Source organism: Oryzias melastigma, linkage group LG10 (assembly GCF_002922805.2).
Source record: "Oryzias melastigma strain HK-1 linkage group LG10, ASM292280v2, whole genome shotgun sequence".
NCBI lineage: Eukaryota > Metazoa > Chordata > Actinopteri > Beloniformes > Adrianichthyidae > Oryzias > Oryzias melastigma.
Window position 1 is genome coordinate 28090484 of NC_050521.1, and position 23703 is coordinate 28114186.

At 40.8% G+C, this 23703-nt stretch overlaps 1 long non-coding RNA gene across 5 annotated transcripts in view; it reads right to left on the bottom strand.

Moving 5' to 3' along the window:
* Positions 1 to 7860, bottom strand: part of LOC112137821 — an 88489-nt gene extending 80629 nt beyond the window's left edge. For 2 of the 5 annotated variants that reach the window (XR_002917620.2, XR_004948539.1), the window contains exons 1-2: positions 7658 to 7858; positions 6606 to 6891 (exon numbers count right to left, since the gene is read on the bottom strand). This is a non-coding gene — a long non-coding RNA (uncharacterized LOC112137821). Of the gene's footprint in view, positions 1 to 651; positions 1646 to 6605; positions 6892 to 7657 lie in introns of those variants that run through there. The other 3 variants (XR_004948540.1, XR_002917617.2, XR_002917618.2) reach the window with 3 other exon arrangements.
* Between the last annotated feature and the right edge of the window lie 15843 nt (positions 7861 to 23703).

The following is a 23703-nucleotide window of genomic DNA, read 5'->3' on the forward strand; positions in this document are numbered from 1 at the left end:
ACGAGAGACGGGGAAGCAGCAGACAGACGGAGGCAGCAGTCAGAGCAGGCGGCTGCTGATTGCCAGCAGCAGTCGGTCACTGCAGCCTTTAATTAAAGTCACTCTCCTGGGTTCTTAAGCAACAGCTTGCAATTTCCACAGACAACAGCAGCATGGCAGCGGGCCTGGATGACCTGTAATTGTCTGCGGTGAGGGGGCGAGGGAGGCAGAAATGGCAGCCTCCCTGCCAACCTGTGATTTTCATGGGAATTAATGACAGCAACGGAAACATCATTTTCTTGGCACTTTGCCGCGGGCCATGAGGTGAGCCGTGACCTTTGTGTTCGCGTTGACCCTCCCTCGCCGCTGTCCGTTTCCATCTAAAAATACGAAACGCTGCAGAGCAAGAGACGAAACAAACCGCCCGAGGAGCTGAAAGGCAGGAAGTGAGCAGGAGTACTCGTCATTTTGTGTCACCGAGCTGACATTTGTGTCGTCAGAAATCCCTGTTGGGAGTGCGCTTTTTGGAAAAGGTCAACATTTTAAAGATGTGTTGATCAGAAAATAGCCCCGGCAGTTTTATGCAAACATCCATCATCACAGCTCCCAACATTCTGAAGCTTTTCTTTCTCTAAAAGCTTTTTTCACCAAACACAAACCAGCTCAGGAGGGTTATTCATTACCATTAGAATCTGCATTTAATGAAAATTTAACAGGATCTGTTGGGAAGACACTTCATCGCTCTTCAGAGCTGCTTTTGCTCTGAAGAAAATCCAATATTATTGTAGTTTGTGGTGAATCACAGCACCTGTGGTCATTTGGCAGTTTGTTACATACAGATGAGAGATTATTGAATGAATGAACCCAGACATGTAGACATGCTTACAAATGCTTTTGTAGAGCTCTTCAAAATAAAAAAATATAGAAGTCTGATCTCTCAACATAAGTCTTCAGTGATGTAGCGATGAGGTTTGGTTGAGAAAAACTTGACGGTAGCTCCTCCCACACATGGCGTCAGGTTTACGAACGCGCAAGTGTCCAGCAGGGAATTTGAAACATCAAAACAGAGGCGGTGGACTCAGATTTGATCCATAAATTACATTTTGTGCAGTTTAGTCCATTGATCTTTTGCCATCGGCCATCGGGCCCCCAGGACATAGTTTGCCCACCCCTGGTATGGGTCATAAACCCGAGAGTGGATGGACCTGAAGACTTCACAGACAGCAGCGAGTTTGTGGGATCAGATATTTGAAGATATTAGGAAGCTGAGGAAAGAAAATTGACATAAATCATCACCACTACTCTATAGAATTTTTTAAGGAACCTCAGTCACTGAGAGTCCATCTGAGAAACATGTTCTTGCAGAACTGAGTGGTTGCATCATAACAGACGCAAGATCACAGCACCCCACAAGAAAGACCGGACTGAGTCAGCGGGCCGCATGCACCCAGGGACCTCATTAGTCCAAGCAGACTGCTCTGTGGGCAACAGGAGTGCAGGCGGCCACTTACCTGCTGAGGGTTCAGCACCTGAAGGCCAGAGCTGGGACCCAAGACTGAGCGGGGGGGACTCGGCTCAGGACTCGGCATGAGACTCTAGGGTTCAGAGGGTCTGGGCTGTAACACGCTCCCGCCTCACATCAGAGTTTACGGAGGTCAGAGCCGCTCTTCAAACAGGAAGATCAAAGACTCGGCATCAGCTGACAGGAATGAAGACGACTCGTCTCATTGTGTATGCTGAGAGAAGCTGAAGTGGAGAGCTCTCATGTAACAAAGGTACAGGCGCAATTTAAGATATGAAAGCAAATTTAAATCAGACTGGGAGCTAATATTATGACTGCTAATTGAATTACATCAAACTGTGCTGCGTGCAAAATTGCCCTTCATTTTACTACACAATAAGTAAACATGCTAATTCCTCATTTAGCTTGTTTCTTCCAAATACGTTGATGCAAATGTAATCTAAAACAGATTTACCGTTTCAAGGTAAGACATTAAGCCTCAGATTAGTCATAATTGAAACGTAGTCTTGATGCTTCATGGAGTAATGTAGACAAATGTAAACAGATTAATAACTAATGTTTTTGACCTCACGTTACCCAACTTTAGTGTAAAATCGATCATCTGGAAGTTTAACAATGATGAAAATCACCAAAAACTAGCTCTGCTGTTTAGTCAACTTGAGATCTCAGAGCCAAAAAACAAAGGAAATTTTATTTTTCAATAACTCCCAGTGACGATGCTGTTGCAAAACCGTTCATGATGAAATCTGTTGACACAAAACAAAAGCAGCAGAAGCAGAGATTATGTTGATGAAGGATAATGGAGATTTGGACTCAAATGTGTCATCCCAGATTTCAAATATGTTGACTTCAGTGGGGTTGGTTATTTTTTCCTAACAAAACAACACAAGAGTGGAAAATAAGCTTAAACAGACAGACATACATATTTTATTTCTATTCCTAACAGGTAAACAAAATGTCCTGCACTTACAGGTAAGAGCGGGACATTTTGTTTACGTGCATCCTCATATGCTGCACGTTAATAGCTTTCTCTTTGTGTGACTGCACAAAAGCAGTTGAACATTACCATGGGAACAGCTCCGGAAACAGAGCTGCTGACCAGACTGCATCCACATTTTCATCAGCATGTTAGAATGAGGGTCACAACAGGCTGTGCAAAAATCCAGACAGCGCTGGCAAAAGGCTTTTGTCCCTACCAGACTTTTTATACTATAAATATAAAATACCCAACTGACATGGTACGGATGTAAAACACACGTTTTAAAAAAACAAAACTAAAAAAAATGATAAAGAGTTGAAAGAACTCAGCCACTTCACACAAAGATGTATTTCATGGTCTACAAAAATCTTCTCTGTGACCTCTGAAGTGATACTCTAACATGGTGGAGGTATTGTAAGGGTTTGGGGGGGGGGAGCATAAAGGATCATATAATGAATGTTGTCAGAGGGAAAATACTGAAAACGCTCAGAGGAACACTTAGGTCAGCTGCAAGTCCATTCATGAAGAGAATAAAATAACCCAAAGGTTCTGAAGTGGTCTAGTTAGAGTCTGAAGTTCAAAACTTCATTTTTTAAGACCTTTTGGAAAGTGTCTTAATACAAACTGCCTTATTAAGAGGAATGGATTTAAATTCCTCCACAGACCTGAGAAACTCATTTTTCATAAAAAAATGTCTTTATTGTCAAAATGGAACCACCAGTTATTCAATTGTTTTACAGGTTGACAAAGGATTTTCCTTTAACAAGTTAAATCATTATTTTCAGTTTCATTTTCTGTTTGTTGTGTAGCATTGAACTGTACAAATGAATGCTGAGAGGTTAAGGAATACTTTGTTCTCCGTCACTTTTGTTAGCCGTCAAGGTTGTTATCAGTAAAACTGAAAATCTCAATAAAGGTGAATAAAAATCTGAAGGGGGACAAATACTTTTCACTAGTATGCAAATAAGCTAATTGTTTCATGAAGGGATTGGAATCGTTGACTATTGAAACGGTAAACTAAGCTAACAAGATAGATTCATTGGAGTCACACTTAGAGCTGTATTCTGGGTAATAAAGTCAAAGAGTTTGGTTTTATTTCAAACACCAACAGTAACCCTATTCTAAAGCATCAAGAAAATCAGAGATGGAGAAATACATAAACAGTTGATCATGAAAAGGTTTCAGCCCTGAAGTGTCAAACTTTTAGATGAATATTTGTCTCGAAACTGAAATAATCTGAATCAACAACAGATCATCAACATGAAGAAGAATTTTCCAACCAAAACTCTGAGCTGAGACAAAGAAGATAATTGGCTAATAATCAGCTTATTTCCCAACAAAAAAAGACACTGATATGGTTTTATACTGTATTACTATTTGTATTTTGAATATTCCCTTTATTATAAATTATATGTTGTTTCCTAAAATCTGTTTTATTTCTTCAGCAATATCAACCTGTCAGAGACTTCAGATGGAATTATCTTATGGATAAAATCTGGCATAATTCAATTTGTTTTTAATATCCATTAAAACTCAATGTCCCTTTCTTAATAAAAAAAATCCAACCTCTCAATCTGTAATTTCAGAAAACCTACAACTTTACAACACTGCAACAATTCCATTGTGTTCACGAAAAATAATGTGTCCAGAATTTCTGTTAAAATACAAAACAAAGAAGAGACTTTAATAATCAGAGACTCGTCATGATAAAACTATTGAGCTTTCATTGACTTTAACATGAATGGAACAGTAAAAACATAAAATAAATGCAGGGAAATGTTTTAAAAGAGCGGATCCCCTGAATGTGTTTCCTGAGCATCGCACCTCCACCTCCACAGAGGCGCGAGGTTCTATCAGCTGCTGCAGGCTGCAAAAATCAGACACGTTTTCTTTCTTTGGTGTTTCAGCCGCTCCTCATTCTGAATCTGCAGGAGTGCAGCAATGCCAACACGCCATCTACATTCCAATCCGAGCGTGTGACCTCGCCGCCGCCTCATCTCTGACAAAACAATCAGGTAAAAATGGGGCTGAAATGGCAGATTACTTCATACAGAACAGCAGGACTGGAATGCAGACAGACTGCAGGCAAATTGCCTCCTTCAGCACTTAAATAAAGGCGGGAGGTCAGAAGACACACGCGCTCAGACACACTAACCCCGCCCTCTGTCCACGCTTTCATTCTGCCTCTCGGCCCAATTCAAATAATCTTTATCGACATGTTTTGTTGCTCAAACCTGAGCATGCTCACTTGATTTTAAATGCTGTCAGATACCAGGAAAAAAAATCGACACACAGAGACTAAAGCGTTACATCAGTTAACTGTAACATCTGACACTAATTAGAGAGAAAAATGGGTGCAAAGAGGGAGGAAAAGAGAGAAAATGATCTAACTTCAATAAAAAAATAAAAAAAAAACTTTAATTTTTTTTTTGTGATAGTAGCTTGAGTTCACATAAACTGTGCAACCTGCCTAAAATGGCAATTTTAAAATGTCCCACTTTCTGACTCATCAACACTAAATAAAGAAAAGAATGAGATGGTGATTATTAAATGTATGCAGTAAATTTTACAAATATGTTCAAAGCTTAAGAGACATAGGAGTCTTAAAAACCTTCTTTAAACAGATGTTACTGAACAGTGAAATAGAGGAATGAGGTCATCCTCATGCCTCTATTTCACTGTTCAGTAACAAATGAATGTTATGAATGGTCAGAAAAGAGGTGGTCCATTTTGAATAAGAACTGGTTAAGTGATATACTAACAGATTTAGAACAAGATGAAAAAGTGAAATAGGCCGGCCAAAGACTCTCTGATGCATCCACTTAAAGACAAATAGATCCATGAACGTCTTTGTTTTCCTCATCTGAGCTGGAATCTGGATCAGAACTGTACGGCTGGATAGCTCTGACATTGGTCGCCATTTTTGATACTCCGGTAATTCTAGGCAGTGAAGGGCTGTAAACCAGCAGGAGAGCCTGTAGTAGGGGCGGGCTCACAACATGCCAAGAGCCCCTTCCACAACTAAGTGGTGAATTTCTAATGAGCTCCTGTCCCTTTGCAGGAACTATATCCTAGAAAACCACATAGGTCTTTGGATTTTAGCTAAAACAGCAGAATTATAATTAAAAGACGACTGGGAACGCTTTAAACAAAGATCAAAAGATGATTGGAGTGAGACTTTAAGTGTTGGAACTGTGGTACCAAAAATGACCACTTGATGCGAAACAGTAGATCAGTGTCTGTCCACTTTAATTTTAAAAGTTTTGGTCTAAATGTTTAGATTTATTCCGACCAACGTACGGGAAGCAGATTTAATGAAAGTATAAATTGGACTATAAAAAGGGAGTAACTGGAAGTGTGGTTGTTAATTGGCAGTCATTATTCAGCCCACAGCCTGTTTAAAGTCAAGAGCTGCTAACCATGACCAAACAAACAAAAAAAGACAATGACTCAGCAAATGTTTACTCAGACTCATGTGTCACTGATCTGCCTTTCCATCATCATAAGCCTCCAGACACATCTCTGCTATAAAAACAAATTAAAAACTGATTTCTCTATAATTAATCTCCAAACAAACACTCCTTTGCTACTGCATCTTCTGCAGAATAGTTTACACACTAAAATATCAAAACTAGATACAAAAATCAAAGATAAAGAAACTAAAGAAATAAAAAGGTAAGACCAAAAAATAGAACATATTAGTGACTGCGATGAAAATAACTGCCAGCTGCAAATGTAACTACATCTCTTAATAACTTCCGGTGAAGAATCTCTGAGCAATCAAGTCTGTTTTGTGTCCACAATCACTCAGCCGTCATTCCTGAAACTGTGTTGCAACCCACCGCCTCCCACCTGCTCCTGGGAGTCTGAGCTTTCCGAGCTCCTCAAGATGATGTAAACTCTGGGGAGGTTTTCTCACACACCTGAAACACCTTCAGGCTCCCTTCCAGCAGCATTTTATGCCTCTCGGGGTTTGAGTTTCACGTCACAAAAACCACATTTGCATCTTCAACTGGTTTCTCCTAAATAACCTTTTTAGAAACAATATTTACTATTTGTTTGCTTGTTTTACAATTATTTGATATATTTAATTTAACTGTGTGGGGTCTGGAACACCTGACTTACCTCAGTGTCAATGTCGTGTTGAGATGTTGGTCCAACCTGAAGATGCTCGCCATGATCGCCGTCCTGTGGGACCTGCACCCTGACAGCAGACTTCCAGTCTGGATTTCCTCCATTCATGTTGTCACCCATCCATCTTTAGCGTCACGCCACCTTCATTCCACAGCATCGCCTGCGCTGTCCTCCCATCATGCAGCGCTGCCACATCCGTTCAGAATACGACTTGTCAGAGGTCACACTTTTGTTAGGTGGAGCAAACCAGTCCAGAAGTCCAAGATGACCTTTTCACCTGTAAACCACAACAAAGGTCTTAATTACTGCAAAAAAAAAGTTAGCTAGAATATGTCAAATTAAACAGAAAATTAACTATAAGTTGAATTGATTTATGATGATCACCCTCCATTAAATAATTTTTTTTTCATCCTAACTTAATTGTTCAAACAGTAAATTAAAATTTTAAGCATAAAAATACTCATCTTAGTAACTTTCAAATGAGTAACAATACAAATTAGCACAGAAAAAAATGATTACAAACTAAAAACCATACAAGGCTTCATAGTATTTTAAAAAAATGTGTTAGTAAATAAAGACGAGCTAGCATCAGCAAAAAAGTTAGCTAGAATATGTCAAATTAAACAGAAAATGAACTATAAACTGAATTGATTTATGATGATTATCATTCCACTAATTTACTTTTTTTTTCATCCTAACTTAATTGTTCAAACAGGTGTCATCTTGAAAGATAAATTAAAATTTTAAGCATAAAATACTCATCTTAATTACTTTCAAACGAGCAACAATAAAAGTTAATGCAGAAAAAAACTGATTACAAACTAAAAACCATACAAGGTACATGGTATTTCAGCAAAACATTTTTTGTGTTAGTAAATAAAGACGAGCTAGCATTAGCAAAAAGGTTCGCTAGAATATGTCAAATTCAAAAGAAAATCAACTATGAATTGAATTTATTTATGATGATTATCATTCCACTTTACTGTGTTAGCAAATAAAGACGAGCTAGCATTAGCATTCCGAGCTAACAGACTGAAACTCACATCCAGCAGCAGTCAGATGTTTATTCAAAGAGAAGTCCATTTCGTTTCCAAACTTTTACCATTTCTGTCAGGTATGGAGCTCAGCTCGATAAAAACCAGAAAACGTCAAGAAGTTTCTCTCCAGTTCCCCCACAAAGACTCAGCAAAGCTGGCAGCGCGCGCTCCCGCAGCTCCGACATCTTGGATGAGGGGGGCGGGGCTTTGCTGCTGAGACTGTGACATAAGTGGTTCTTTAATCTGTCAATCTATTTCTTGAATGATCATTGGACGGAAGTGAACAGTGGGGAAACTCCAACAGGAAGTCAAATAATCAGACCTTCTAAATAAAAGACCATTTCCTAAAATTTAGCATTTGTTTGTTTGCTTTTATTTATTAATTTATTCCCTTTGGGACAATTTTTGCCTGAAGAAAATATAAGTACTATTGCTTATTTATTTATTTATTTATTTATTTATTTATTTATTTATTTATTTATTTATTTATTTATTTATTTATTTATTTATTTATTTATTTACTGGGAGATTGCAGAAATGAGAATTAAAAGCATCTATCAACTTTGTAAAAGGGTAAAAATAAAATATGGATCACTTTTGGAAAACTTACTGAATTTATTTAGAAGCACACAGAAAATTAAAGTCCCACTCTGATGATATTTTGATGTGTTGTCTTCTTTTAATTATGTTGATGCTGTTTTTAGCCAATATCTAAAAATTGCTTTTAAGACATATTCTCTGCAGAACAGCAGGAGTTCATCAGAAACTCCCCTCTGAGTTGTGGGCGGGGCTTTTGCTGCCTCTACTGATATCCCACAATCCCTTTTGTTTACACTCTCTCCCACTAGCTAACAGCCCCTTCATGACCCTACGCTACACATGAAGCAAAATGACGAGCAATATCAGAGCTATCCAGTCATACAGTTTGGATCCAGATACTGAATCAGATGAAGAAAAAAAAAGACGTTTGTGGATCTAGTTGTTTGCAGGTGGATGCATCAGAAAGGGGGCGGAGCAGGGACACTTTGCCCCCGCTCATTTCACTTGTTGCTTCACAAAGCTTTTTGAAACCGCATTTTTTTTTCATCTGCTCCTGATTCACCACGATTTGAATGAAAAAATATTCTGAAATGCAGTTTAAATCTTAAATTATTTTATTTATGTCCATCATGAGAAAAATGCTACAAGAATATGTCCATCCATCTTCTTCCGCTTCATCGGGACCGGGTCGTGGGGGGCAGCAGTCTAAGCAAAGATGCCCAGACTTCCCTCTCCCCGGCCACCTCCTCCAGCTCCTCTGGGGGGACCCCGAGGCGTTCCCAGGCCAGCCGAGAAACATAGTCTCTCCAGCGTGTCCTGGGTCTACAAGAATATGTTAAAAACATATATATAAAGTGGAGTGGGTCTTAAAACAGAAGACACACTGGTCTGTGATCCGGTTACTAAAAGAGAGTCACCACACTCCATCATTTCTTGTTTATATTTAAAACATTAAAAGTTAAATCTTCACAAAGAAAGTGTCGGGAACATTTTTTTTCCAGGAAACCAAACAATAAACAGTTTTCACATTCAGTTTATTCAAAACTCAGTTCACTTCAGTTCCAGGAGTGCATATATATTCTTGTAAGGTACAGTTTAATTCTCTCTGTGACCACAATATTTCTTGGTTTTTTTTCTTGGTTTTTAGATGTTACAATCAATAGAATTAATTCACATTGGTAACTTTTTGTGTTTTTTTGTGTTTTTTGTGTTTTTTAAAATAAACACATTTCCATTTCACATTTGCTTTTATTCCTTCCAAAGATTATCCAAAGCCTTCTGATCTCAAAACAATCTTTATATAATTTAATGACATTTACAAGAAAATAACCTTCCTTAAAACATGTTTTTAAAGATACTAAGAAACAGCAGCACAAATCGATGGATAGAATGAAAACAGAAGGGAAATGTGGAAACATCACCTTTTAAAAGAAGGAATTACTCAATGTTTCATCCAGAAAGTAATTGAGTTAATAACTGAATTACTCTTTACTTACTTGTACTACCAAAAGAGTTGTTATAAAACAAGAAATTCTGATCAGTTTTAACAAACAAGTGAGTGAAATAAACATATCTATTGCTGATCAACAAACAGTAAATGTTGTATACTTATATAGCTATGCAGTCACAGTGCCTTTCATCTTCCCACACACATCCACACATTGCTGGCGGCTCTGCCGCCAAACACCGACGCCAACCTATAACCACCAGGAGCGACGTGGGGTTCAGTGTCTTCTCCAAGGATACTTTAATTCATGGTCGGACAAAAGCAGGAACCCAACCTGCACTCTTCCGATCAGAGATCAGCTACTCTATACCCAGAACTTCAAGTATTATATTTGAAAAATAAGCAAAAACAGTTAAAGAAAAAAAAAAAATCTAAATTTCAAGATAAATCAAGTTCTAACAATCGACAACAATTGGAAACCTGAACTTCCAGATATTTTTTCAAAGCAAATATTTATATAACAAATGTGTGTTTAGCATGTGAAGGTAAAAACATGAACCGTATTAAATTAAATTACTTTATTACCGAAAAAAATAACATAAACGGGATTATTCAAAACAATGGTTATAGTGGTTGATGACTCCAGTGCCGCCATGTCGTAACCATAGTAACCAGGTCATGATGGGAATTGGAGAGTCAATAGATTATTGACACATATATAAAACCTTGTTTTTATTAATTTCATATACAAAATAAATATCTCATATTTTAACTGTCAGCACGCAAACATTTATACCAAACATTTGTTCAACTCCTTGATCAGTTAAATTATGACTTTCCTGCCAAAATACATTTTCATTTTCCTGAAAGTTTGGCAAACTCCTCCTGGAGAAAAACACCTCCAGACTTGTCCTTTGGTCAGTTGAATCCACACACTATAAATAATTTGAATATTTTCAATTCACTTGAACATTTTTTCCGCTGAACCTTCACCACCAAACTTGCCGTGCAGGAGGAGCGCTCACATTCAGGCTGATGAGGGAAACTGTTCTGGTGAAAGCTGAATTCAGATGCACACAGGTTATTTGATAGTGTGTTATAAGCACAGCTGTGGACCGCGTAAACATCCGTTCCACTTCCAAATGAAAACTGGAAAACATGAAATTGGAGCATTTATCTCAACATGAAAATATCAAACATTCTGCAGAAAAAAAACATGGTTTCTCTGGACCTTTAACCTTCAGAGAGTCCATTTCTTTTTGACCCTTTAGGTCACATGCGTATCCATGCGGCTTGAGTGTACTTTTTTGGTTAATTTTCTAGCTTGTATTAGAAAGAAAAACTTTTGAATCTCAAAACTGTTTCCTTCTCTAACTTTGCCATCTGTCAAAGCCTCCCACGGATTTGTCCTGAGGTCAGATGAATCCCCAGACATCTGCCACCTAAACACTTCCATCGGACTTAAAACACTTTCTCTGTGCAAGACTCCTACAGTTAAAAGTCTTAAAGACGAACAAACAAACCTTTATTGTTTGTATGCTTAGTAGGTATCCACACGATAGTGATTCTCCTGCTCAGTACGTTTTTCAGCACGTAAAAACTCAATCACACTTTCAGAGATTTCAGCAATCTTAGTATCAAAACGTTCATGTTGTTCAGGAAATTACTGCTTGTATTTTTGGTATTCATAAATGTTATAGTTTTTGAAATATTGAGCAAAATATGCACCACAGGAATTGAATGAGAAAGTATTCAAATTTCAACATTTTAAGTAGATTAACAAGCCTTTAAATATATTAGTGGGCTCTGTTTTCATCTTTTATAGTCATTTTCAAAAAATGTGGAGTTTAACTAATATTGTAGAAACATGCAAATGTTTTTGGCTAATTTCTTATCTATTGGGATTTTTTTAGGCTACTTTATTGTTTAGTTTCTATTTTAGCAACAGCTATTTTAGTAAAGTTTATGACCACTTTAGTGTACTGGGGAATTTTAGGCAATTTTGGAGTTTAATCAGTAGTGTGCCTGCTTTTTAGGCCATTTTTTCTACAGGGTTTTTTTTAGGCTAATTTGGAGTTTAGATTATATTTCAATAGGTTAACGTTTTTGGCTAATTTAGTTTACAGAGGAAGCTTTGGCTATTTTGGAGTTTAGCTAGAAATTAAGCAGTGTGGTAACTTTTTTGGGTAATTTAGCATCTACTGAGGTCTTTTATGCTTATTTGGAATTTAGCTTCTATTTTAGCAACAGGCTAATGTTGTTGACTGATTCAAATTACTGAAGAATGGTATATCTACCAAGGATTTTTGGGTTAATTTTGAGTTTACCTTCTATTTCAGCAACAGGCTAATGTTTTTGGCTTATTTAGTTTCCTGAGGAATTCTTTGCTATTTTGGAGTTTAGCTAGTATTTAAGAAACGAGCTAGCTTTTTTGGCTAATTTGGCATCTACTAAGGTTTATTTATGCTGATTTGGAGTTTACCTTCTAAGCAACACACTAAACATTTTAGCAAAATTGGCATATATTAAGGATTTCAAAGCAATTTTTATACAAATTTTTCTGAAATGTAGTTCAATTTCAGCTCTCTTTCATAGTTCCTTAATTAAATTTCAAGTGTGTTCAAATTTAACATTTTTGCAAATAGCTTTTGCATTTACAGCAAATCTCTTCAGCAATTAAAGTAAATTACATCACCATTTTCAGCAAAAAGCTTCAGCATCTTCAGCGACTACTTTCAGCAAAAAGCATTCACACTAACATTATCGCAGGTAATGCTACTGGCTCTCATTTGTCTTTACATTCCCACATAAAAGACAAAGCGGTGAAGCTCATCCCGGCTTCACGGACCAGCGTTTTACCCAAATACAGGGTGGAAATGGCTTTTGGTGGTTTGGATATTGTTTGAAACACAAACTGGAGGGTTTCTCGCTCCTATCAGTCTTCATCACTACCTTGCTCATTGACAGCAGAAATCTGCCTTCCCACCACCTCATCACACACACCGGGAGCATATTAAACATTAGCCGAGGCCCTGTCAAGACCCGCCGCCGCCCCCTCTCCCATCAACACGCCCCTGAGAACGGGGTACACTCCTCTCCTCTGGTTGACGGTGCTCTCACCATCTGGCTCATCTGACATCTATTACAGTTAAGGATCATTCTGGCATGTGTTCCCGCTATCTTTTTCTCCCTCACACACACACTTAAACAACTCTCATAAGGCCAGCAGAGCTAATGACTGAGACGGCTGGGCTTTAAAAAGAGAAAAGGGAAGTTGACAGGAGATGATTCATCCGCGCTGCTCTCCCCCAGCAATGACTGATGGCTGATTTATGATTCAGCGCCAAGCTGTGAGCGCTTAGAATGATTTTCCTCCATTTCTTATTTTAATTCCTTACCGCAGGTGACGGCAGGAGGGATGCGAGCCAATTATCTTAAGTGTCTTTCTGCTCTCTGTCATCCGCTGACAGTCGCCGCCGAAACTCTCCAGTCAGCTTCCTGGTCGCCGCCACCTCCTCCATTACAGTCAGGTTTTTTATTTGCATGGCAGCCCTGCGCTCAAATTAAATACATACTAAAATACATTTCCATCCTCCAGTATCAGAGAGAGACGCTCTGCAGTGAGTGATCTGGTCCTCACTGCTATGGAGCATCATCAATGTTGTTTCACGGTGGACTGCACTATATTATACTTTATATTTCTCATCATTTATCTTGTTTTTTATGCTTTTAAAGGTGATGTCGCTTCTTTCAGCATGCTGTGTTCACTTGTAACTTGAGATGGAAATGTCGTGCTTTCGTCCACAAAAGTATTTTAGGCACTGAAGCACAAAACGGATTCTTTTAGCAATCCACACACCAGACTTATCTATTGACCTTAGAGAAGCTGGTGTCTCTAAGGCATCAGTGACATGCCCCCATACGAGGGGGAGGGGGGTGGGGGGTGACCCGTACCTGTGGTCTTTTGGGTGATCCGGTCCGTGGAGGGTCATAGAGGAGGGGCTACATCTTAAGGGGAGCAGGTGTGTCTTACAGCTCTCTTAAGCCTCGTATGGTCACCTCAAGTGATGTCAGGAAAATGGAACGTACCATTTTCGTGAGTGTGGTAAGTATATGGAGAAGTAAACATATAAAGAAGTTACATAAACAGGTGATACTGTCGTACGGTGTCCTTACGTCACATTGTAGTCTTTAAAGTGTGAGTGCTGTCTCTTTATTGGTTGTGCACAAATACAGATGATGAGTAACTGTCTGTAGGACGCCCACACCAACCACTCTGATTGTCTAATTTCCTCATTTCTAATAATCAGGATGCAGCAAAGAGCGAATAACAACAAATGATTACATGAGTTTGAGTTCTTGATAGAAAGACGCAATAAAAATAACCTCTAATCTCAATGTATTAAAATGGGTTTGATTTTGTTTTTAAAAAATAATTTTCATAAAATCAATTTGATTTGGAATTGTTATGTTAGAATTATTGTTTTTTTTGTTTGTTTTAGATTCTTCAATGTAGTTCTCCTTTTGTTTGCTTACTGTATTTTATTGTATTTTTTGACAGCAGTATGTTGCCATCTTGAATAAACCCAGATGAGTTTCTGTAACACAACATTACATGATTTTACTTTTCTGTATTTTTATTTTGCTTGTATTTTTATTCCCTTTTTATGTGTGTAAATAAATAAATCATGAACAGCACTAACAGGCTTCTTCTTCAGTCTGCAGGATTTAAGGGCTGGAAAATAAAAAATCTGTACGACACCCCTGTGACTCACCTACTTCCCCCTTTCTTCCCCTTACATGTTGTAAAAGTGTTCACTATGACCTGTCACCCGCAGCACACCCATAGATAAACACTTTCTTTGTATGGTTCACTGAACGGTCTGGAACCTTTATATTTCCAGAGGGTCATCTGCGTACCCCGAACAGTTTTGATCGTTTTCACCCTTGAGGACGCAGTTTTAAAAACACACTAATGGTATAAACTGACATGAACTCACTTTACTGCTTCTCATCTCAAGACGCCAAATTCTTTTCTTGTCTTCTCTCTGCTATAGGTGCTTTGTCTCCTATTGTTGCTTGTCAGTCCAGCTTTCCTGAAAGTTTTCCCCCTGTTGGACAGTCTCCCCCCCCCCATTGTCTGGGACAGCTCAGTAAATGGTGCTTTAAAGACGTACAAGCTCTTTGTTGGTTTTCTGAGCACTAGATGAAAACCCTTCAAAAGGTGTTCCGCTACTTTAAAAGAATCAGATCACAGCAATGTACAGTGTGGATTTGAAGTTTTTTTTTTTTTCCTGGACACATTGAGAACACTTTGATTGTCAATCGGTGCTAAAAATAATATTAATGGAACAAAGTACCTGAAAGGGTGAGTAAATAAAAAGCTCAGAACATGTGAGCCCAAAGCTTGATAGAAGCTCAGTAAAGTGTGTTGATGAAAAAGGTTAGAGACGGATGTAGAGGTCTCAAACAGGCAGACAGCTGGATCCAAGAGCAGCAGGTTAATGTGGCACAGACAGGACAACAGGAGTGAAGCACAGCTAAGAGTCCACTAAGCTAAATCAGGGTCAGGCAGGTAGAGGTCAACCAGAGTGGTCAGGGTTCAGGCGAGGGTCGGGGCAGGCGGCAGATGAAGGTCAGGATGAGAACGCTCAGTGATGCAGGCAGAGTGGAACAAACAAGACTTCACTCTGAGCTCAGACTAAATACTGGGAGTGACAGTGGAGAACCAGGAAGTGCTAGAACTCTGGAGAAAGTTCCTGCTGAAGGCCAGAGGCGGAGAATGGACTGATTTATGACAGAAGGGGAATAAAGATGCACTTTAACAGCGATTAGATTCATATCATGATTTGTGGTCGTCAATATGATTCATAGTGGATATCGGTTCATTCTGGACGATCTGATTCACAGTGAAGGTGAAGTTTAGTCAGACATTTTGTATTTCTTCAAGATAATAAATTCATTATTTGTATAAACAAACAAGAAGAATGAATGTCAAATCCACATTTTAGTTTCATAAAGTTCCTTTTGATGGTCGTTTTTACGTTATAGTAAAGTAAACCGAGTTTGTCTCAATCCAGATGGGATTTTGATATTTTATATTGGTTTAAGCTTATTTGATTACCAACTTGTTTCATACAGATGGATCTGATTGGATCATAGGAATAAACATTGATTGACTGTTTAACCCCAACGGTTTTTTCCCTCCAATTAATCTCCTTTCAAACATGTCATCAGTGGTTTTCCTCTTTCCCGCTCTTCAGTCTGACCGGAGCTGCTGGAAGTTTTCCCGTCAGAGGTGACGAGGGCAGTGAGGGACATCATTAGGCAAAACCACCAGTTTTACAAGAACTAAACGCAGCAGAATTAAAAAGGAATTAATGATGATGTTTTGATCCATTGGTTTTCTGAAACAGCATCCAGTAAACAGACATCGGAATCCCTCTGATTTCCCTTGATGGTTTTTATTCCATCTACAATTTAAAGGCTGAAACTGTTCAGATGTGCCTGTCGCTCAAACGACCGTCCAATACACTCCAATCAGTTTGCCTTCCACTGCAGCCCAAAGTGACAGTCGGACAAATCAGACTTCAAACGCTCCCTAAGTGAAAGCGACGTTTGTTTGTGCTTGTGTGCGCGGCGGCCGTTCTGCATCGCCGTGTGTCTCCTGTCCGTGTCAGAGACGGATCGCGGTGTCAACGCTACGGGTAAGCTTCTGTTTACGCGTCTCCATCGGGAGGAAGCAACATCTTATTAAAGATAACAAGTGTTTTTAAAGACAGCAGCGCCATACCGTACACACGGGGAAATGACACACTCCAATTCTGCAAATGCCTTTCACCAGAGGGACGTATAATTGAAATATGAGATTAGTCCCGAGTCAGCAGTGTTTGTGTCGTAAACAGAGATTGGACGGAATCCTGCGCGGTGGTGGGCGTCCGGAAAAGCAGCACAGAAAGGCTCCTTTCACAAGAAAGGTCTTTGGGTAGCAGGGGATTAAAGCGTGCACACATTCCACCGTGTTCAGAGCCAAGCGCCGCGGCGTTCCAGAGAACACCGAGTGGTGCTCGGAAAAACGGAATAAAAAATTCAGATTGATGTGATTCACCCTCGCCACTCCGGCCTGGAGCTCTTCCAGCCGGGTTTGGATCGCCTACCTGTGTCAGAGGGATGTGTGAGAGCAACATCCAACAGCAACCCCCCCCAACTCAACCAGCGCCGCCGCCATCGCCGCCGCCTGCTGCCCACGCCTGCCTGGCCAGCAGGCATGTTGCAGCGAGGATTAGATTGGATAATCAAAGGCGTTCCACCTTCAGACTGGCACCACCTCAGGGTCCACAGTTTCTCTCCACTGCTGCGCTGCAGTCCGCCGCCGTAGAACCGAGGAGTGAGTCAAGCAGAACTGGGAGAAAAGGAGAGTGTGAGACAGCTGCAGAAACGAACCCACACAGCTCCCAGCAGAGGTCAGAGGTCAACCAACGCCACGGCAGCGGCTCAGCAGCCCACAAATCCCTCTGAGGGCCAGGAGTTTACGGCGGTGGGCGGCCTGACGCCAATGCATCAGGGTTAAAGCGCTTTCCGCCCAACGTGATGGGCTTCAAAACGTAACAGACAGAGGTCGGCGTCCAGAGAACAGCAGCAAACAGATAAACGTCTCAACTTAACCTGAAAGACGGAAGAGTCAGTCACCAAAGGAGCGGGAAATGTCCCTCCCTTTATGCTCTCTAATTCATTAAACATTTAAGGTCTGTCCATGAAAATACTTCGGTGTTCCTGAGAGGATTCAGAGGGAAAATGGGAATTTTTTTAAAGTTTTGATGCTTCCTCCTGAATCATCGACAGCATCAGGAACATTAACAATCAATAATCAGATATTTTAAGAACAAAAGAGCTCTAACTATTTTCATCGTGCAGGAATATTCAAAGATTGATTTAAGATTGATCATATTTCCCATAAATTTTGCACCAAAAAAAAAGAAAAGAGCCCAAAGCATTTACAAAAATCAATTTAAATGTTTAAGAGGGAACACACTTCTGTCCTAAAAAGTGTTAATGGCTACCATACCACCACCATCCTGTTTCCATGGCAACATAATAGTACATTTAACAGTCAGGACTGCATACAATCACAACACTTACACTTAATGCATCAAGACTCGACTGAAGAATGAAAACATGTTTTGCTGCCTGTGAAATTATGCAAACGTGTCCTGAACGAAGACGCCAACGCGGCTGTTCTCAAATAACCACAGAGGACAAACGACTGCAGAAACGCCGATGATACCTCAACACCCAGAGAAAATATTTACTTCCTGCTCCAACCATGAAGACTCTGTTCAATTCTCTTTTTTTTTGCTGCCATGTTGGAGCCAAAGGATGTCGGTCTGAATCAACGTTTCTATGGGAACCGCTCTCTCCAATCAGGAGTGAGCTTGTTGGAAGGACACGCCCCCACCACTTGAATGTGCACCACATGAAATCTGTCAGTCAAATGTTTTGAATATTAGAACCTTTATTGAGGCATCTGATTGTTCCATTTAGAACTTGAAGTACAGAAAAATATCATGAAAAAAGAGGATTATCAGGAAGATGTTAAAAAGGTATCAGAGGATATTGTGACTAATAAAATGACTGAGTAACAGTTACTCTCATGATTCATTTGCATCTGAAGTGGTTGGAAATCTTGGAAATCTTACTAAAAGTTGTAAATCTAAAGTCATTAAAGTTTTTTGCACTGAAAGTTCCAAGCTAAGTCAAACGTCGTGAGAATCTTCTGTCAACGAAGGACAATTCAATTCTTCAAAATTAAAACTGATTTTATTTTGTGAGACTTCCTGTGTCTCTAACGGAGAAACTGCTGATGCGTTTTCCTTGCTGAACAGTTGTTTAAGGACAAGGAGAGGCGTTGAACACCTGACTGAAGCTCCATCTGCAGCAGCTCGTGGAGAACAAACGTCAAAAAGTTCCAAACTCACACTTTAGTTTGACTCTTCAACCTCAAACTTTTGTTCTGTAAATAAATGTTTTCTGCTGAAAACACAAATAATTGTTCTAAATCCGGCCGGCGCTCCAGCGGTTGACTTTTCTGCAGGCTGTGCAAACAGAGCGCGCCCGCACTCGGACTTGAGGGGCTGCGTGACCTCGCCGGGAAGCTGCAGAGCTTTGAAGGCCACCACATCCTCGCCGCTCAGGAAATACACAGGAGAGCGCGCAACCTGGATGTGAATGTAGGTCCTGCTGCCATCTGCAGGGGTGAGGGACACGCCGACACCACCTTCACCACCTTCACCACGCCGATGAAACTTCCAGAGAAAGGAAAAGGAAGCGGCTTCTTGGCGGAGGAGGCTCGGCATCACTTGTGAGGAGCAGGAAGAGGCTGCTGATTACACAGGAAGAGGCTCTTTAATTTGAAGGCCCGGCTCTGCTCGAGTCTTCAGCCTCATGGGGAGTTAATCAGCACTTGTGCTATAGATAGGAAGAGGGAGACACGGAGAGAATGAAGGGGAGGGTCTGATTGTGCAGGTTGTTGGAAAGCCTTTGTTTCCTGAACAAACACATCAGCTGTTCTTCTAAGAGGCTTCGCCGGCGTATCTACAGACCAGTTTCTGCTTCAGTTCAGATCCTTTACAAACTATTCTGACAGGCTTTCTGGAGGATTCTCTTTTTCCTCATGATGGCCACACTCTGCAGACCTCAGGGTTTCTGCTGCATTTCTTCCGGTTTCAGACTCTCGTTTGATGCTTTCTGCTCCCGTTTTCCACTGGTTTAACCTGCTGCTCTTTCCAGGTACTTAACTCCTACCCAGCTGTAAACCGAGTCTGACCTGGATTTTAATCGAATGTTGGTCGACCTCTCTAGGTATTACAAAAAGAAAACAAAGACTTTATAGACTTCTAAAGAATAATGGAGATTCTGTGGAGGATGTTGGTTCAATAACCAACTATTCATCCATATTTCTCAAAAACACTTTTGATAAAATAGAAGACAACATGCATAAAAGTTATGAAAGAAATCATAAATCCATGTTAATTTATTCTGCAGTTTGACCGCCGTGCGAATGTCTTAGTCCTAACTGTCCCTGTGGGTGGATACGAGCTGTCTGCAGGTGAAAAATGGTTGAACCTGTACGGGTCACGCAGGTGATCTGCAGGAAATATCAAGGTCATAAACCGCTTAGTGAACCCGTAGAGAGAAAATGTTCAAAGACATTTTTCATTTTTGAATCCCCCAAATCCTGCAGACTCAGACAGGAGCCCATATCCGCGGGTCACCACTGTATCCAGCCCAGCTCCGGTGCAGACGCTGGCGTTTTATGTAACCTGAAAAAGAGCGAGAGGCACTCACACTGCATCCAATCCGGTCCAGCCTCTCTGACTCTTTGTTTCTATTCCGTTGGCTTCAAATTTTTTTACTTTTTTGTGAAGTTGAGGCTATTAAGAACCTAAAACAGAAAACATGCGAGTGAGTGCAACGTGCATCAAAATAAAACCTCTTTTCACCGTGTTGTAAACATGAGGTCATTGTGACCACCAACGTGGTCTACCCTCCTTTGTTACACAATATAACAAATAACAAATATGAACATTTAAGCTTATAGAAGACAAAAGTTTTCATACAAGTTTAGTGCTTAGAGATGGTATGAAGACGAGTCACGAAGAAACAGAGGTGTTGTGTACAGAATGCAAAATGACGGCGGAATGAGGGCTTGTTTACTAGTACTCGTACTGTGAAGTGGCGCGAAACAGAAGGCGCTTCTATTCGGCGCCCTTGTTAACCTACGGTGTGGTTCACGCAGATGCGAAGTGCCGCGCTCCTCTGCATCCGGCTTGATCCGCGCTACAATTGTTTCGCATTCTGGTCTATTTTTCCACAGACCGCGAACGATCCAGATCAATCCTGGCAGGAAGTTACACTCCAACGTAACCAATTTTCACAATAAAATACAGTGATTGACATATGTGATCATGTTTTTGTGTCTGAACAGACTGTAGACATAAAAAAACACAAACACAACAAAAACAGACACATACAGATTAACGCAGTGGGTGACTATGGCGAGGGGGGTGTGGTTTTGGGTGTCTGATGATGGCAAATAAAAGCTGTAAATAACCACAGATGAGCAGAAGTGTCTGACAACCGGAAGTTAAGCGGATCCCGCTGATACTGCCTCGCAGCGCTTCTGCGTCTGCTGTGAACCATTCATTAGGGTAAGAAGAACAGACTGAGGTGTCACGGTCGTGTTTAAAGTCGGAACACTGACCTGAACGTTCCACACCCTGAAAACACTCTACTCACTGACATAAATACAAACCGATCAGGTGAGTAACAATCAAGGCGTAGCAAAGGTAAACCTTCACCTTTTACCTACAGCGTACCTCATCTTTTAGTGAAACTGGAAGCGCCCCAGAAACATTTGCAGCACATTTATTTGCCAAAATGTAGAAAATGAAAACCCTCAGCACAAAGGACTCCCCCAAAAAGTGATTACCATGCTCTGGCTCGTGCTTTCTCCGGGGCTTCCGGGCTTCAGGTTGCTGCAGAATTGATGTTAAACAGGATTTTGTCCCTGAAGGATAACAAAGAACACACATCAGAGCCGGCTGCATGTGTGCTGCTCTAACAACACGGCGGTAGTGAAGCTCCAGGACCGTCGCCACCAATGGATGGACCTCTCTGCTTGTGACAAATTGCATGTGGAAGGAAATCTGCAGGGCCCATTGAACTTTAGTATTGCTTTTATTCCTTTGTCATGTTCCCGCAGAGATGAAATGGGATTGGTTTCTTTCTTTCTTTTCTTTTCTGTCTCCCTTATTCACGGCGGCGTGCCCGCTGGAGCGCGGGACAAACGGCCAGCGCTGCCCGACGGTCTGAAGCACTTCTCTCCACCGCTTCTCTTTTCTTCCTCTTTCTTTCAGCCGCCTGAAGATTTGAGGCGGTTGAAATGGAGAGAGGGCGCCGACTGATGCAGATTCACTCCGGCAGCGGCGCTTTGGCTCAGTAAGTGTCACAGAAAACAGCACAGAACATGAAGCAGAAACTGTACAGTCTGAGGATCCAACAGCTGGGAGTTCCTCTGACTGTCGTTAAAGGAAACCGTTGTAAAACCAAATTCAACCAGAACAAAAGCAGATTCTTAATCAAAGAAACCTGTTTAAAGCGGCTTCCTGTTAATTAAGAAGTCTTCTGTGGTCATCAATAAGACGTTCTCCTGCCAGAAGAGTTTTCTTCTTTTGCAGAATTGTCTGAATTCAGACACAGAGGAGAAATTTGAATGACGCTTTCTTGACTAACTAAAGATTGCTTTTAGAAATCAGGAATTCCACTAGAAATATTTGGAAATTTAAAAATATTGTATTATCTTTGGTGTTGAAAGTGCAACCCCTTCATGATGATGAAGATTCCTCCTGAAGCATTGTGGGATGTTCACCCAGGAGGGGAGGTCAATAGGTCAGTCCATGCTGAGGTCATTTTCAATGGTTTTCTTCTGAATGGGACGAACAATAAAAAAAAAAAAAAAAAAAACAACAACATAATGATATTTTACTACAAACAAAAAGAAAGCTTGTGGTTATGGTGGGAAGTATCATTGTGCAGTTCCTGCAGCAGATGGTGAAGGCAGTGCTGACCCTGGGCATAGGCGACCTAGGCGGCCGCCTGGAGGAGGCGCAGAATCACAATTCTTATATATAAATTTTTTATTATTACTTTTTTAGAGTTTGACACACCACTCATTTAATGTAAAAATAAAAAAGTTTGATGTTTCAATAACTGCAGTGCAGCCCCCCTCCCTTCCAGAAGCTGCTGCTGGTTAAGCCAGGCTGGGGGGAGGAGAGGGGCGTACCGCTGTTGGTCCTTCTTTAAAACTTTAAGCCCCCAGGGACAGCATAAAGGAAAACAAAGAGAGGAAGAGGAGGAAAACGGGTCAAAGCTGAGGTTTGTCTGTTTTACTTGTTTGAAAATCTCATTTTGGTGGAAAAGACAAACTGAGTTGAAAAACCTCGACTTTGCTCTTATGTATAAGCCGAACAGTAGCGCAGTCGGAACGCGCCTTCCTCATGATCAGGACATCCCGGGATTTGAGCCCAATCATGAACCCATGGAGACGAGATCACTGAGGATTTTGTAGAGCTCTTTCAAAATAAATAAACCTGATCTCTCAACAGCATCCATGTCTTCCATGCATTGACGGAGATATACAGTCAATGCTTCCATGTAACAATGAGGCTAAAAACCATGGACAGTAGCTCCGCCCACCCAGCTGGGTGTCCGGTCTATGAATTTGAACAAATTCTACCTCGCCGTCCATATCTCGGCTCATCCTGAGGATTCTGGGTTGTTTGTTTTCTTAATGTTTAGCGATTATCTTTACAAAACAGTGAGTTTTAGAAAAGGCTTTTATTTTGAAATGTTCTGGACACCAGTCTACATGACAGTCGGAGGCCCAATAACAAAGGAGTTTTTCCGAAGTACCAAGAGGTCCGTTACTTTCACAGTCGTGTTCGTGAGAGGAGGAAGGAGCAGTGTTGGGGGCGTGGCCTGAGGTGTGCTGTCAAACACTGCAGGTTATAAAGTCTTCTGCACTGACTGTCAGTATGTAACCCCCCCTCCAACGCTGCTCAGAAAACCTCTTCTCCGCATGACCATCATCTCATGAAGTCCTGCTGTTCATTAACGAGGACATTAAGCACCGCCCACTGCTTGGTAACGAGTGGCGAGCTCGTGTCGGCTGCAGCAGGAGGCAGAGAGGAGAGGAGACGTTTGATTGGCAGCCAGCCGACGGGGAGTGGGGGAGTGGGGGGGTGGGGTGACCAACAAGTCTCCACTAATTGCAACCATGAAGAACAGCTGGAGATCCGGTGATGTTATCGGACTTTCACGCCATCGAGCAAAGGGCTGTTGGAGGAAGGCCGGATGTCTCCTGTGGAGCTTTCAGAGGCAGAGAGGTTCTGATGGACCGCTCAGCAGAACTCTGAGGAGACAAACTGAAGCGCGACGTTAACTCTTTGACGACCCAAAAAAAATCATCAAAAATGTTTTTTTTTTGCTGCCTATTCCCACTAAAGGG